This window comes from Sorex fumeus, unplaced genomic scaffold (assembly GCF_029834395.1).
Source record: "Sorex fumeus unplaced genomic scaffold, SorFum_2.1 ptg000054l, whole genome shotgun sequence".
NCBI lineage: Eukaryota > Metazoa > Chordata > Mammalia > Eulipotyphla > Soricidae > Sorex > Sorex fumeus.
In genome coordinates, this window is record NW_026606111.1 from 14070206 (window position 1) to 14086248 (window position 16043).

The 16043-nt window shown below is 37.4% G+C and overlaps 1 protein-coding gene across 3 annotated transcripts in view; it reads left to right on the top strand.

The window, feature by feature from the left end:
• FUT9 (fucosyltransferase 9) overlaps positions 1–16043 on the top strand; it is a 211484-nt gene that overhangs the window by 140961 nt on the left and 54480 nt on the right. Inside the window, exon 1 of one of the 3 annotated variants that reach the window (XM_056125209.1) lies at positions 15794–15862. The exons of the other annotated variants lie outside the window; for them this stretch is intronic. The gene's annotated coding sequence lies outside the window, so the exon portion shown is untranslated. Of the gene's footprint in view, positions 1–15793; positions 15863–16043 lie in introns of those variants that run through there. 3 annotated transcript variants of the gene reach the window in all.

A 16043-nucleotide genomic window follows, 5' to 3' on the forward strand; every position in this document is an offset into this window, starting at 1 on the left:
TAAACAGATATTTAGTGATTACCTGTTAGGTGTCATGGAGTGTTCCAACCACTTGAAACTCAGAAAATATAGAAGGAAAATGTTCTACTACCAAGAATATTGCAATTCTATGTTAAAAGAGTCAATGTAAATTGATGTATTACATATAGCATATTGAAATAAAAGAAACAAATGGTAGGGAAGATAAATAGGCAGGTTACTATGTAATGTGATGGTGTTTTAAATTCAGAGTTATGGGGAAAGTTGAGAAAAATCTTGAGAGAAGATGTGAATGGAAGAGTTGACTTGGCAGATATCTGAAGAATACAGGTAGAAGGCCCAAGAGATAGCACTGCAGGTAGGACACTTGCTTTGCATGTGGCAGTTTACGCTCAATCCCTGGCACCTCAAATGGTCTCTAGAGCCCTATCAAGAGTGATCCTTTAGCCCTAGAACACAGATCCAGAAATAAGCACTGAGAATCACAAGATGTGGTCAAAAGACAAGAAAAACAACTCTACAGACATGTAAAAATTTTGAGATATCCCCCATTGTTGGAGTGATGATAAAATTTGCATTTAAAAAGCAAATGAGTGGGAGAGATGGTACCGCAGATAAGGCCTTGCATGCAGCCTGCTACTCAGGTTCAATCCCCAGCACTGCATCTGGCCCACTGAACTCCCTCAGGAGTGATCCCTCCTGAATGCAATGCTGGGAGTAAGCCCATAGCACTTCCAGGTATAGTCCAAAAAAAGAAAAAAACCCAAAGAAAATGCAGAAGAGAGACAGTGGCAAGAATGCAAGAATGTAATGGAGGAGAACTAGAATTCCTATTCGGCTAAGTTTTGCAAGTCTCAATATCACAAAAGATTTTGTCTTAAAATAAAAGTGGGATGAAAAAGTAACTCATTTTGAGCAGAACAGAAATGGTCTAGCACAGGGGTAGAGCGTTTGCCTTGCGTGCAGTCAGCCCCGTTGAGCCGGGTTCAATTCTTCCGCCCCTCTTGGAGAGCCCGGCAAGCTACTGAGAGTATCTCGCCCGCACTGCGGCAAAGCCTGGCAAGCTACCTGTGACGTATTCAATATGCCAAACAAAGTAACAACAAGTCTCAAAATGGAGACGTTACTGGGCCCGCTCCAGCAAATCCATGAACAGCGGGAGGACAGTGACAGTGACAGTATTCAGTACAGGTGAACTAAGAAGCAGGAACTGTCATGGACCATGATACTCTGTGCCTGTCTTTAAATGGTGCCTAGAATATAGGGTGCAAATATGTTTTCATAAACCATAGTTTCCAAAGATGCTCATAATTTCTCTGTCATTTGTAGTTTAATATATTAATCCACTGGTTTCTAGATAGTTCAACATTCATTATGCTGACAGTATTAGTAGGCAAACAAAACTGGAAAGTATCTATTAATGATGCTGGTTATGTTTTCTGTACCAAAGTTAAAGTATTTTTCTGATATGAACACAAAAAATGTAAATTTTAGAAACTGCAATGGCAAATATGAAGGTTTTTATACTTGTAATAAAGTTTAAACACCTATGCTTCCTATGAATAAACTGGTGAGAGTATAAAATTTCTATTGATATAACACATATAAAGTACATATTATGTATTTACCCCCCTTGTAACTACATTGAAATAAAAATAAATTAATTCTGGAATGTCACTTAGTCACAGAAATAGAAGCCAAAAGATATTTCTAAATTTTTATTTTATGTACCTTTCCATTCTCTCCCATGTTATTATAAAACAATATTTTTAACTGACCCAAGCTTTTTTATTATAAAATGTAAGATAACTTTCTAATTAATTTCAAAGGATGCATCCAAGAGGCAGCTAAATATACTCATGGGTCTAATCCAACCACGGTTTCATTGCTGTTAATTGTACAACATTAAATTTGGAACTGAAAATTCTCTCTCCTTGGATGGCTATAATGTTATCAAGATTTTGTTGGTTCTCTTATTATTTTTAGTTAAAAATAAAATATCTTACAAGCAAATTCTTCTCTTTAAGAAAATAAGAGTCCATAGTTCAAAGAATTATCATTAGTATAAACACAATTACCTTCTTACAAGATAAAACAATCCCTTGTATTTTCTTATCCAATATCAGAATAACACAATATTTCATCCCAATTTTATAAGTTAAATCATTCTAATTTGGGGCTGGAGCGATAGCACAGCGGGTAGGGCGTCCGCCTTACAAGCGGCCAACATGGCCGACCCGAGTTCGATTCCTCCGCCCCTCTCGGAGAGCCCGGCAAGCTACCGAGAGTGTTCGATATGCCAAACACAGTAACAACAAAGTCTCCAATGGAGACATTACTGGGCCCACTCGAGCAAATCGACGATCAACGGGAGGGCCTTTACCTTTACCTTATATTCTAATTTTATCTTAAAACAAAAAAATAAGAACCTAGAGCATAAAGAAATACTAAAATTATTGTGTATATATTCTAAAAAATGTCAGGAAGCTTATACTTGTAGATATTAAGAAAAAAGTGTACTTTCTTTCCACATATGAAACCAGAATAAGTATTTGTCACCTAGAATGAAGGTTTCTCTCCATCTTTCCTGTGTTACTAGAAATGATAAAGATACCAGGGGGTCAGTCAAAAAATCATATGCAAAATGATAAAGCAATACTTGATGATTGCTATTTATGAAAGATTCAGGCTTATATGTCTTTTATGATTCTGCAGGAATTTTTTGAAGATACCACAACCGTGTACAAAAAAGATATTGAGAGAATATTTCAGGAAGGAAAAATCATACAGATAAGGTTTCATTTCAGAGATAAAGTTAAAAAGAACCACTGCATGTGGGATCAAGCTTATGGGAAAGAATGTTCATTTTAGAGACAAGAGATGACTTCAAAAGAAACACTTATATTGGTGGTGGCGAGAAGAGTGATGAAGCTGAGTAACACATGTGTAATTATCTGAAGGCCAGTCCATCATTACAAAGTAATTTGAACCCCTACACACCTTTCAAAGGTAATGATAAATAAACCTCTATCTCATTCTAGTACCAAACTATTCACAAAGCTAGCTAGGTCAGCATCTTTGTTGTAAATATAGTACATAACCAAATGATTTCTGGTAATTTACCAATAATACTTTAAGATTTTCACTACTTGGGAAAATGAGAATTAAAAGCTAGAAGGATCGCCACACCCCTCTCTTCATAGTTATTTGATTCAAAGAGCTCTTTAGAATTTTGTGGAATTTGGAGAACAGATGCAAGTCAGTAACTACCATGAAAAAAAAACCAAATAACTAAAACACAAATAATGACCAAGCAAAACCCATCAGTGAGTTGTATGTAGTCTGGCTGCTTTGTAGTGTATCTAAAATAGAATGGTGACTTTTCCTATTTTTGTCTTAATTCTAAACATACATAGACACACAGACCCCATTAAAAAGCTCTATAGCTATTTTGATGGAATTGTAAATTTTAAAACTTGGGCAGTTAGGTTTTTAATTACTTGATAGAATAGATACCCTTAACATCATTTTATACAATTAGAATTTCATGTAATTTTGTTAAATTGAATTTAATTCTTCTACCACAACTAAACTGCACTTGTTTTAATGAAGAATATGATTATGAATTTAGATGACATATAACTGAGTTTAAAATACACAAAAAAGTACTCGTTGGAAACCACACTGGGACATTTAGAGAATTCACTGAAAATAGTAACTTGAAATTTATCTTCACCATTCAAATGGGAAAATCCTTAATACCTAAACAAATTATTTTCAATATATCTCTTATTGGAAAAGTACTTTCATTTTACATTGTTTTCAGAAAGCAAGGAAAAACTTAATTGTTTCATATTAATTTTTGTATTATTAGCATCAAGAAAAATGTTATCATTTACAATTACCATCAAAGCCATGAAAAAATTTTGCTGTGGCCACAGTTCTAGTAAAGAGGATAGCATGCTTACCTTATAAGTACTGACCAGATTCAATCTCCGGCATCCCATATGTTCCATCAGCATCACCTAGAGTAATTTAGGAGTCATCCCTAAATATCACCAGTTGTGGTCCAATAAGAAAGAAAAAATGAAAGAAAGAAAGAGAGAGAGAGAGAGAGAGAGAGAGAGAGAGAGAGAGAGAGAGAAAGGAAGGAAGGAATTAACCTTGTTGAAATAAAGTAAAAGTAAAAGTAAAGGCCCTCCCGTTGATCGTCGATTTGCTCGAGCGGGTCCAGTAACGTCTCCATTGGAGACTTTGTTGTTACTGTGTCTGGCATATCGAAATAAACATATATAACTAAAAAGAATTGACATCTCTGACTTCTATCAAAAGCAAACCATACAGGGGGTATGGTGCTGACAGCAGGTCAATCTGTACCTGTGATGCGAGTGCATCAGCAGCCTGATGGCGCCTTCAGAATTCCAGACCCCAAAATTGCTGCTGTGCTTTTGGCCAGACCCCAAAAACTTGGGGCAAAGTTTACCAAGAAAGTAAACAGCCAAAAGTTAGGTATGTGGGAGATATACCTTAATGATCAAGGAGAAAAAAAGCAAACCATACATTTGTTTTGTTGTTAGTTTTGAAGCAACACCTGAGATGCTCAGGGGTTACTCCTGGCAAGTTGGCCATATGCAAGACAAACACTCTACCTGCTATATTGTCTCTCTAGTCCCAAGCAAGCCATTCTTTGCCTCAGTTTTTGATGATTACACTAGAATAAAAGGTATTTTATGCCCACACAAACATTCATTATTTTAGCAGAATAAGATATAAACAATAACATTCATAAGAACAAGACATAAAGAGGTGTCAATAGAGATTCTCAAATAATGTTATGAAAATTCAGGTGTAGAGATGGAGTTAGGAGATTATTAATTTTTAAAAAAGGGATATTTTTGAGAGATCTAGTCTTTAAAGAATGGGATTTGATTGGGGTGTGTGTGTGTGTGTGTGTGTGTGTGTGATTGTGTGTAATGCAGTTGAAGCAACACGCCAAATAGAGAATAATGTGAGAAAATAACAGGTGCAATGTAAGGCAGGTAGTGAAAAGAATATGTACTTAGTCTCCCAGAGCCTGCATAGTGTGTAAAAAAGAACTATGGGGTGATAAGGCAGTAGCTGGTGGAGCACTCTAAGACCTGACATGGACTATAATCATCAGGTTTGAGATGTGGAATAACAGAACAAGAGCTGTGCTTTAGGAAATTTGTTCTGGCAGCAGTGTGTAGGATAGATTGTAGGATGTAATGCCCGTTCAACAGCTCAGCAGTAGCACCTAATTCATGTGCCTCTGAAAATCGACCTGTGTTCCACCTACAGCATACAATAGGGAGACACCCACCTCTTTCAGAATATCCCAAACAATGGTTCTATACTTGAGGGATGTGATGCTGGCCTGGTAACAGAATGATAGCACTGTAGCACTGTCCTCCTGCTGTTCATGGAATTACTCGACCGGGCATCAGTAATGTCTCCACTGTGAGACTTGTAGTTACTATTTTTGGTATATCAAGTATGCCACAGGGAGCTTGCCAGGCTTTGCCTTGCTGGCAGGATACTCTAGGTAGCTTGCTGGGCTCGCTGGGCTCTCCGAGAGGGGCAGAGGAATTGAACCTGGGTTGACCATGTGTAAGGCAAACACCCTACTCACTGTGCTATCACTCTAACCCAACAGAATGATAACACAAAGTAAATGCAGCCCACCCACTCCTGAACTGGGGCATTTAGGAGGAGAACACTCTAACCCCCACTCCATTTCAGTTTTAAAATCTGGAGGCTTATCAGAGCAATGTACTTAAGTCATGTGAGGATTTTTAGTTATGCCACTGATGGCAGCTTTCTAATTATCATATCTATCAATGTGGGGATAGGAAAAGTCAATTTCATAATTTAAATTTTCAGAGAGCAAATAAAACACAAATGGATATTTTGGCTCTATGATTTCTAAAATTAGCGGGTTTGGTAATAGCAAGGAAATATTTAAAACTAAAATTATGTGAAGTCTAAAATAGATGCTAAATTTAGTCTCTAAAGTGAGGAGAGCTCTGCTTCCCTGAGGTTTAAATGTTGTTTTTTGTTTGTTTGTTGTTTTATGAGCTTACTAAGGAGTTTTCCTTAGGGTAACTACTGCTTCCAGATGAGCCTCATTCTATGGCTCACACTATTAAGTATTATGTATAACAGAAACTTGTTTTTTACCTCCCCAAAATATATTACATTGTTTAAAGAAGATAATCTTATTTTAACAGAGAGGAAAGAAAATCAATCAAAGAGAATGAAAGAAATTTTCCTTTCCTTTCTTATCTTTGCTGCCTAGGGTGAAATGAAATTGTTTGCCTGTTATCAGATCAAGTGCAGATGTACTTTTAAAAGATTAGCTTTTTTAAAAAGATTTTATCACAATCACAAGGGCTAGGACATGGGTTAAGGTACATGCCTTGCTTGCAGCTGACCTGCTTTGATTCCCTACACCATATGGGTCCTTGAGCATGGCTGAATTGAGCCCTGGAGGCCCAAGGCACCATGTGGGTGGTCTAGGCAATCCCCTAGTTCCCCAGAACATAGCAACACTGCATCTTCGGGCTCTCCTTTGAACTACTGCCAGGTTTGCCCCTGGCCCAGATCTGCTCACTGCTTGAGGAACTCCTTCACCCTGACCCCAGGAGAGAAAAAAAATCATGAGATCAGGTAATGCCTCACTCTTACTTTCCTATTTATTTCAGAGCACTGCAAATGACCTCAGAGCTTAACTCTCTGAAATTCCCCCAGAATTCCTGTTATCCAAAGCAATGAGTGGATATTTTTTTTTTTGGTGACATCCAGATTTACTAAACTCATCTGTCTTTAGCTTTGTTATTCAGTAGCATATTTGGGGGACTCGGGTGTTGGTGATAGACGAGTGACAGGGAGATGAGGATTAGTAAGAGTCTGCACAAGACAAGCTCCTGATGATGTCTACAATGACACCTTGCCAGCCTCACTAAGGCATCTGTCACACTGTACCTAAGAGCTCCTTAATCTGCACAGTGTGGGTGAAGCAGAGGAGGGAGTTCTCAGGCAGAGCTTGGGTTTATGCTCTTCACAGAAAAAGGAAGTCTGTGTAGTTTTCCAGCTGGTCTTTCTAGGTCTGTCAACCATCTAACTGAAAGGAATGCTAAGAGAGGATAAATAATGAAGTGGAAACTGGAGAAATATGAAAGGGGAGAAAAGACAAAAGAATCCCATAAAGCAAAGGAAAAACACACTCCAATTTGGAAATTTGGATGAGTCCAGAATGAATGGCACAAAGTAAGGAGAAAAGATTATGCACCTCTGGGACTGAAGAGATAGATGATACAGCTGTTGGGGCACTTACTTTACATGCTTCTGGCTGGGGTTCAATCCCAGACATCCCATATGGTCCCACAAGCCCTGCCAGGAGTGATCCCTGAATACATAGCCAGGAGTAAACTCTGAGCAAATCTGTGTGTGACCCCTCCAAAATGATTACGCACCCCAAGCTGAAATTAGGGCAGCTGGTAAAAAGAGTACCAAGGATGCAAGGGACTACAGAAGGAAGAACATTTAGGGACTTCAGGAAGCTGATTATACAGACCTTTCCATGTGGTCTTAAGCTGGGCTCTCACTGCAGATATGAGTTCCTTGCCAGGGTCAAGGACTTTGGGCTCAAGGGATCTTCATCCAGAATTTTATTTAGGGCCTTTGCTGCTGCTGAACTATCTCCTGAAAGCTCCAACCTTATGAATTGGATAAGATTATCTAACATCTTGAGCCTAGAACCGGAGGTTTATTCATTTTCAGATCATATTATGGTTTTATAGCATCCTGAATTCATTATCAACACTCTGTTAGCATGTACATGTTCATATATGCACACACATATCGCTGACTGCCTACTTCACAAGGAATAACATCCTTTTTATTTCTCCAGGAAGCAACCATCCGATATTAAAGGAGTTATGTAATTGAAACCTGACTAAGCTTTGGAACTATTTTTAATCATCAGAGCCTCCCTCTTATCATGAAAGAATCTCTCAAGCTCCATTATTTGAGGTAGAAGACAATGGCAATCTTAAAGACCTAAAAGCAAGGAATTTAAAGACATGATGTTGAGAAGTACTCAGAAAAGGATCAGAGGGCACTCTTATTCACAGATCCACTTAATGTCAGAAACTGTAGGGAGGAAAAAAAAATCTAAAAGTAGATTTAGTACACTTTCTTTGTCTTTATCTAGGGTGTAAAAATCAATATTACATTTTGAGAAGCCATTTTTAAAAATCTGATGCTGCTAAGGATTCTCACCTTTGACCTTTGATTCTCGTATATGCTGGTGACATCCACATTTATAAATTCAGTTCAGATCCCAACTCTGAAATAGTTATTCACAAATAATGGTTTTCACACAAATGTCTGAACACATTTGATATTTTACAGCTTCCTGTCAATTCTGTTCTCCTTAAATTATAGTCTTAGTGCTTATTTTTCTCCCTAATACTCCCATTGGATCAAAACCATTGGAAGTCCTGGACTATATATGTTTCTGGATTTGAAGATCTCATTTCTGATGCATTTAGTTTGTCCAGTTAGTATTTCTTGAATGAATTATTAAATAGGATCTGGATAATTCTGGAAACACCTTTATAGATTACCAGAAGCAATCTTCTCTCTGGTCACTGCCATTTAAGATGAAAGGACTTCACAGAACTACTTCCAGTCACAGCACTCTCAGTCACTGTGTACTTACTTTTATATAATTTACTAGGTAACTTTGCCTCTCATGATACTGGAAAATATAAATAATTTAATATTGTTTTCTTTTTAGTTAAAGAATTATAAATGGAGCATCACTTTTATAAAAATGTTGCTAAATATGCATTCAAAGCAATTCTGAAAAGTTTTTATGAAATGTTTTTGATATGAAATATTTTTATTCTCATGTACATGAATCAGTGAAAGACAATATTTGCCTCATAGAAACTGTGTCTGGATAACTTGTGGAAAAACTTTAGAAATTTAGATGGGAGCAGCACTTAAAAGGACTCACTCATTTTGTTGGTGTAGAAAAGTCATTAATTATTCTAATTCAAAATGGATATGCACTATCCAAAATATACCTGTTATTTTCTGCATCTATTAAGTGGGTTTTAAAGTGGAGTACTTAAGAAGTTTTAATTACATTTTACAGTTTAAAAATTGCTGTGAGAGTAGAGTCTAAAATTTCTCAACACAAAGATATTTTTAATGAGTATGTTAATTTTTATGTTAACAATTTTACTGATAAGCAGGTGTATAAAGAGATATATATACATATGTATGTGTATAATAATTATAGATTAACTAAATCACATTCAAATTTATATTAAGTATAGCTATGTACACTTTAGACTTACACAACATTATATGTCAAAAAATCTTGGGGAGAGGAATATAAAATTTCTGTAAGAAATTTGTAACATAAATCTTCAAGTATATAAATGTTGTATAATAATATGTTTAAACCAGCACAGCTGCGACTTGATTTCTCAACTCATTCAGAAGTTTCTTATAATACAATACTTTATTTCTCCTTTGCTCTTTTCTCTTTATAAATGGAAGTTAAACATGGTCTGATATTGCACTAATCTGTATTTAGGGTAATACTAGAAAAAATTCATAATTTTGTAGTTATACAGCTCTCCTTAATAGAAGACATTATGAGAAATATTTTCTTTCAAATAGTTTAGATTTAGATTTTTAATTTAAACTTAATTTTCAAATATTTAAAATTTTAAATTGATTGCTTTTAAATTGTGTAAAACCAGAGAAGGCACACTGACTTAAGTTGAGAAAACGTAAAGTCAGATCATTTTCATAAGAAAGCTATCTGTTTCCTGATAATAATAATCTCAGATTCCTATAAAGGTCTTCACTTATAGACAGAAATGGTAACTTGGTTAAATGAAAATATAGAAAAAATGACTTGTCTTATGGTCTTTCATTCATCTCTATGTCATGAAATCTCATATTTTCAGTGCTTATTGTTTTATCTATGAATGCTAAAAGTATTGCTGTCATTAAAATATATATGATATAATTTCTATGTGCAACAGAATTAATTTCTGGCTCATTTCAGAAGCATTTCTTTTGCTAATAATAATCAGCCACCAATTTAAATTTGCACAGTAAATGATTCAATTTTTTAATTTTCTTAGCGAGGGAGTTACTATACTTATCTTTGGCTTTGGAATTGATTATCAAAATGTATGTTACATTGAGCTTATTTTAAGATAAATGTGAGTCATGGCAGATAGTGGAATAAGTGCTTTCATTCCAATGGTTAATCTTGTTTACCACAGTGTATACTTCCACATAGGAATGATGATGATTTATATTACCCTCTAACTCAAAGCCCATAATGCTTTATACTACCAATTTAATAACATGCATTAGGCATTTTGGCAATGTTAGCAACCACAAAAAGACATATAAGGGCAGAGAGTCATTGTGCCAGTGATTCACTGTAATTCTGAATTTCCAATTCTAATTTTCTGTGGATCTGTAAGTCCTAACTAACATATCCAGTAATATTTTTTTGAAAAATATTTCAAAAATTGTTAACATAACATATTTTGGATGCAAAATCAATAATTATTTAAAAGCATAGAAATATTACTTTGGTTATTAGTATAACTACAAAAGGTCACATTCCATTTCCACTCTACAGGGTCAGTCAATCAGGAAACAAGACAGAGAAAGAGTATTATTAAACATATAAGCAGGAGACTAGAAGATGGTGAACATATGTCCCATAAATCCACCTTGTCTTCAATGTCCATAAGAACCAGCTTACATAGGAATAGCTTACAGAAGAAAATAGATATTTTGGATAGGATGTGTTTGGTTCATTCTGAAGACACAATACAAATTTCAATACAAATTTATGTGCACCTTCTGAAAGTTTCCAAAAGCTATTTGTTAAATCTGGGGCTGGAGATACAGTGGGAAGGACACTTGCCTTGCATGCAGCTGGTCTGGATTTGATCACCGCCACTGCTGATAACCTGTATGTTCCATTGAGCCCCACCAGGAAAAATCTCTGAGTACAGAGGAAGTAATAAATCCTGAGCATTTCCAAGTGTTGCCCTTTAAAACAAAATGAAAATGCACACACAAAAAGATCATTTTAGTGATAAATGTATTCTCTCAGTTATGTGGGGAAATAGATTCATAATCAGAAAGGCAGAGTCTATTAATTCTATACAATTTTGGGTTTTTTTTTTTACCTTTAGCAGCTGTCATCTTGAATACTCCTAGTAGCACTGTAGCACTGTCCTTCCATTGTTCATTGATTTGCTCGAGTGGGCACCAATAACGTCTCCATTATGAGACTTGTTATTACTATTTTTGGCATATTGAATACACCATGGGTAGCTATCCAGGTTTTGCTGTGTGGACGGAATATTCTTGGTAGCTTGTCAGGGTCTCCGAGAGGGGCGGAGGAATTGAACCCTGCTCAGCCAGGTAAATTTGTAAAAATTTATAAATCTGAAATTCTGAGTTTCTTTGAAATCTAGTGAAGTACTCATTGGGAATTGAGAGGGTAAAAAAACAGTAACAAATGATTGCTAATAATTGGGGGAAAGTGGTGTTAAGATTTGAATTATGCATACCCCCTCCAAACACACACACACAACATGGTAAAATCCCAACCACCAGTCCCTCAGTATAACTACATTCTGTGGGGAAAAGTCTTTAATATGTAATTAAGTAAAAATGAGGTCATTGGAGTGGGACTCTAATGCAGTATGACCATTATCCTAATGAAAAGCATAAGAGACATCAGGTTCCTCACAAAAGAAGGACTCTGTGAAGGTTGGCAGATTGGTCAATGACAAAAAAAGCATAAGGGAACACAACCCCAGTGGCACTTTGATGTTGAAATTCCAGTCACTACACAATGAGAAAAATATATTTTCATTTTTTAAGCCAACTTTTCAGTGGAATTACTGCAATCTTAGAAAATGACACAGAGGAGTTATTTGCTTTCCTTCCATTAAATATGTGATTAGAGAGGGTAGGGCCAAGGTGATCAAAATGGAATTATTTTTTGAGTATTTCTGTGAATTATACAAACTCAAGTAATGCATAAAAACAACTAAACACAGCATCCCATGTGGGGTCTTACTGAGAAAATATATATTAAAATATAAAATATTTAAAAAATTAAAAATTTTAAAAGTATTTAAAAAGCAAATAGAGGCATTACCTCAGGTTCAAGCTTCTGAACATCAGAGCAGTGACCAAACTCAGAGCTAAGGATTCTCCTCCCCTGGTGGGGTGAGGGTGAAAGAGAAAAAGAAACAGCAGTCTAGTTACTAGATATAAAACACCAACCTAAGGTTCTGATGTGCTACATACCAAGGTTCTACACAAATTTAGATTTATACCTGCACTGACTGAGAGTCAAAATCAGGCTAAGACTATTGATCTCAGCACAGTGAGCTGGGAATGTCCATTCCTGTGAGGAGCTTTACATGACAGGGCTGTAGTCTCAGCTCTATCTACCATGACTGTGATGAACCTTGCCCTCACCTTACACAAGTTCACTGGGGTAGTGAAAGATGTGTAGCTACAAACAGCACTTAACTAAAGGCAGATTCTCCAACATGAGTATCTCACACTGAATCTCCAACCTAAAAGGGAGGACCCAAAGTTCAAAGGCCCTAGAGACATTCAATATGTTGTCGTCCCCTACTATATCAGGACAAAACTGGGAAATGGCAATACCCAGCTGAGACACCAGGTATGTGTTCCCAGAGCACAGGAAGGATTAGTTATCAACATAACTGAAAGCTGCCATTCCACAAATCACAGCAGACAGCAGATATGCCAGAAGTGAGCCACACTACTCAAGCAGTGAGTCGGAGCAGCCATTACCCTAACTGGAAGTGGAAAATACAAAAATCCTAGCCCAGTGGCTATGAATATCATCATGCTGTTTTCTTGTTTTGTTTGTTTGTTTGTTTTGCTTTCTGGGTCACACCCAGCTATGCACAGGGGTTACTCCTGGCTTTGCACTCAGAATTACTCCTGGCGGTGCTCAGGGAACCATATGGGATGCTGGGAATCGAACCCCAGAGGACCACTTGCAAGGCAAATGCCCTACCCGTTGTGCTATCACTCCAGCCCTGAAGATCATCATGCTGAATAGCTGTTGTTGGGTACACATATGATATTCTCCAGTCACTACCCTAGTTTGTTGTGATGTTGCATCAGTTGCCAGACACAAACAACGTGAACCCAGGGACAGTACAGGAAAAGTAGAACATGGTATTATAGCAGCCACAGGGGACTGGTGGCAACAAATATCCTGTTGTTGATGTATGCAACTCAAATCCTAGGCACCAGTTTTTTGTGTTTTTTTTTTAATTTTTATTATGAGATACCATGAGGTAGAGTTGTAGACTTACAAATTTTGTGCTTGGGTTTCAATTAGACAATGATCAAATACCCATCCCTCCACCAGTGCCCATTTCCCACCACCACGGATCCCAGTATCCCTCCCACCCCCCATCCCCCCATCCCACCCTGCCTCTGTGGCAGGGCATTCCCTTTTGTTCTCTCTCTCCTTTTAGGTGCTGAGGTTTGCAAAAGACGCATCGCATTGAGTGGCAATCATGTTTGGTTTATGTTCTACTTTCAGCATGCTTCTCTGATCCTGGGAGGAGGATCCTCCCAACACCCTTTATTCGGTGCTCCCTTCTCTAACTGAGCTGCCTTTTCCACTAGCATGTGTGGCTGGCCTCAAGTCATGGAGCAAAATTCCTGGTACTAATCTTGGCCTTGCTTGGGTGTTAGTCTCCTATTTTGTTACTTTATGTTATTTTCCTATTTTGTTACTTTATGTTCCCCAGGACTGGAATGATAGCACAGTGGTAGGGCATTTGCCTTGCAGGCAGCCAGCCTGGCCAAGCCAGGTTCGGTTCCTCCGCCCCTCTTGGAGAGCCTGGCAAGCTACCGAGAGTATTCAATATGCCAAACACAGTAACAAGAAGTCTCACAATGGAGATGTTACTGGGCCCGCTCAAGCAAATTGATGAACAATGGGAGGACCGTGACTGTAACCATCTTTTCTAATAGCTACATAGTACTCCATTGTGTAAATGTACCAAAGTTTCTTTAACCAGTCATCTGTTCTCGGACACTCAGGTTTTTTCCAGATTCTGGCTATTGTAAGGAGTGCTGCAATGAACAAACAAGTAAAGATGTTACTTCGACTATACATTTTTCCCTGTTTGGGATATATTCCCAGGAGTGGTATTGCTGGGTCAAATGGGAGCTCAATTTCTAATTTTTTGAGAATCGTCCATACTGTTTTCCAAAAGGGCTGAACCAGTTGTCAATCCCACCAGCAGTGAAGGAGGGTCCCTTTCTCACCACATCTGCGTCAGCATCGGTTACTTTTGTTCTTGTGGATGTGCACCAGTCTCTGTGGTGTGAAGTGAGATCTCATTGTGGTTTTGATCTGCATCTCCCTGATGATTAATGATGTGGAGCATTTTCTCATGTGCCTTTTAGCCATTTGTATTTCTTCATTGAGAAATTTTCTGTTCATTTCATGGTCCCATTTTTTGATGGGGTTGGATGTTTTCTTCTTGTGGAGTTCAATCAGTACTTTGTATATCCTTGATATCAACCCCTTGTTGGATGTGTATTCGGCGAATATCCTTTCCCATTCTCTAGACTGTCTTTGTATTTTGGATACTGTTCCTTCGGAGGTGCAGAAGCTTCTTAGTTTAAGATAGTCCCATTTGTCTATCTCTGTTTTCACTTGCTTGGCCAGCGGTGTGTCATCTTTGAAGACACCATTAGCTTCAATGTCATGGAGGGTTTTGCCAACCTTGTCTTCAATGTACCTTATGGACTGTGGTCTTATGTTGAGGTCTTTAATCCATTTTAATCTTACTTTTGTACATGGTGGTAGGCAGAGATCTGTGCCCCTTTTTTTGCATGTAGCTGTGCAGTTTGGCGAGTACAATTTGTTAAAGAGGATTTCCTTGCTCCACTTCACTTTTCTTGCCCTCTTATCAAAGATTAGATGATCATCTGCTTGAGGGGAGATGTCAGTATATTCAACCCTGTTCCTTTGGTCTACAGCTCTGCCTTTGTTCCAGTACCATGCTGTTTTAATTATTACTGCTTTATAGTAGGGTTTGAAGTTAGGGAGGTTGATTCCTCCCATTTTCTTTTTCCCAAGAATTGCTTTTGCTATTCGTAGGGTCTTATTGTTCCATATAAATTTCAGGAGTGTTTGCTCCATTTCTTTGAAGAATGTCATGGGTATCTTAATAGGGATCACGTTGAATTTGTACAGTGCTTTGGGAAGTATTGCCATTTTGACAATGTTAATTCTCCCAATCCATGAACAGGGGATATTTTTCCATTTCCTCGTGTCCTCTTTTATTTCCTGAAGTAGTGTTTTGTAGTTTTCTTTGTACAGGTCTTTACTTCCTTAGTTAAGCTGATTCCTAGGTACTTGATTTTCTGGAGCACAATTGTGAACGGAATTGTTTTCTTCATGTCACTTTCTTCTCTTTCACTATTTGCCTATAGGAAAGCCATGGACTTTTGTGTATTGATTTTATACCTAGGCACCACCAGTTTTTTGATAAAGAATTTTTTTATTTTGATTTAAGGGCCACACTCAGTATTGCTCAGGAGTTACTACTTCCGGCTCTACACTCAAGGATCACTCCTTGTTGAACCTTGGGTACCATATGTGGTGCAAGAATTTGCATCCAGGTCAACTGTGTGCAAAGCAAGCACCCGGCATGCTTCTCGCTCTGACCCCACAGGCACCATTTATCCTTGCAAATGTTTAATACATCCTCATGAGGCATCTGTGGTAAATATGCACAATGAAATATTAAACTGCTATAAGAAAAGATGAATCTTACTGTTTGATTACTACTCGTAAGGAACTGGAGGGCATTGTGTTCTCTAAAGTAAGTCAAAGGGAGGACAAATAATATATAACCTCACTCCTATGTGGTTTATGGGCAAACATAACAGGGTAACAGACTTTC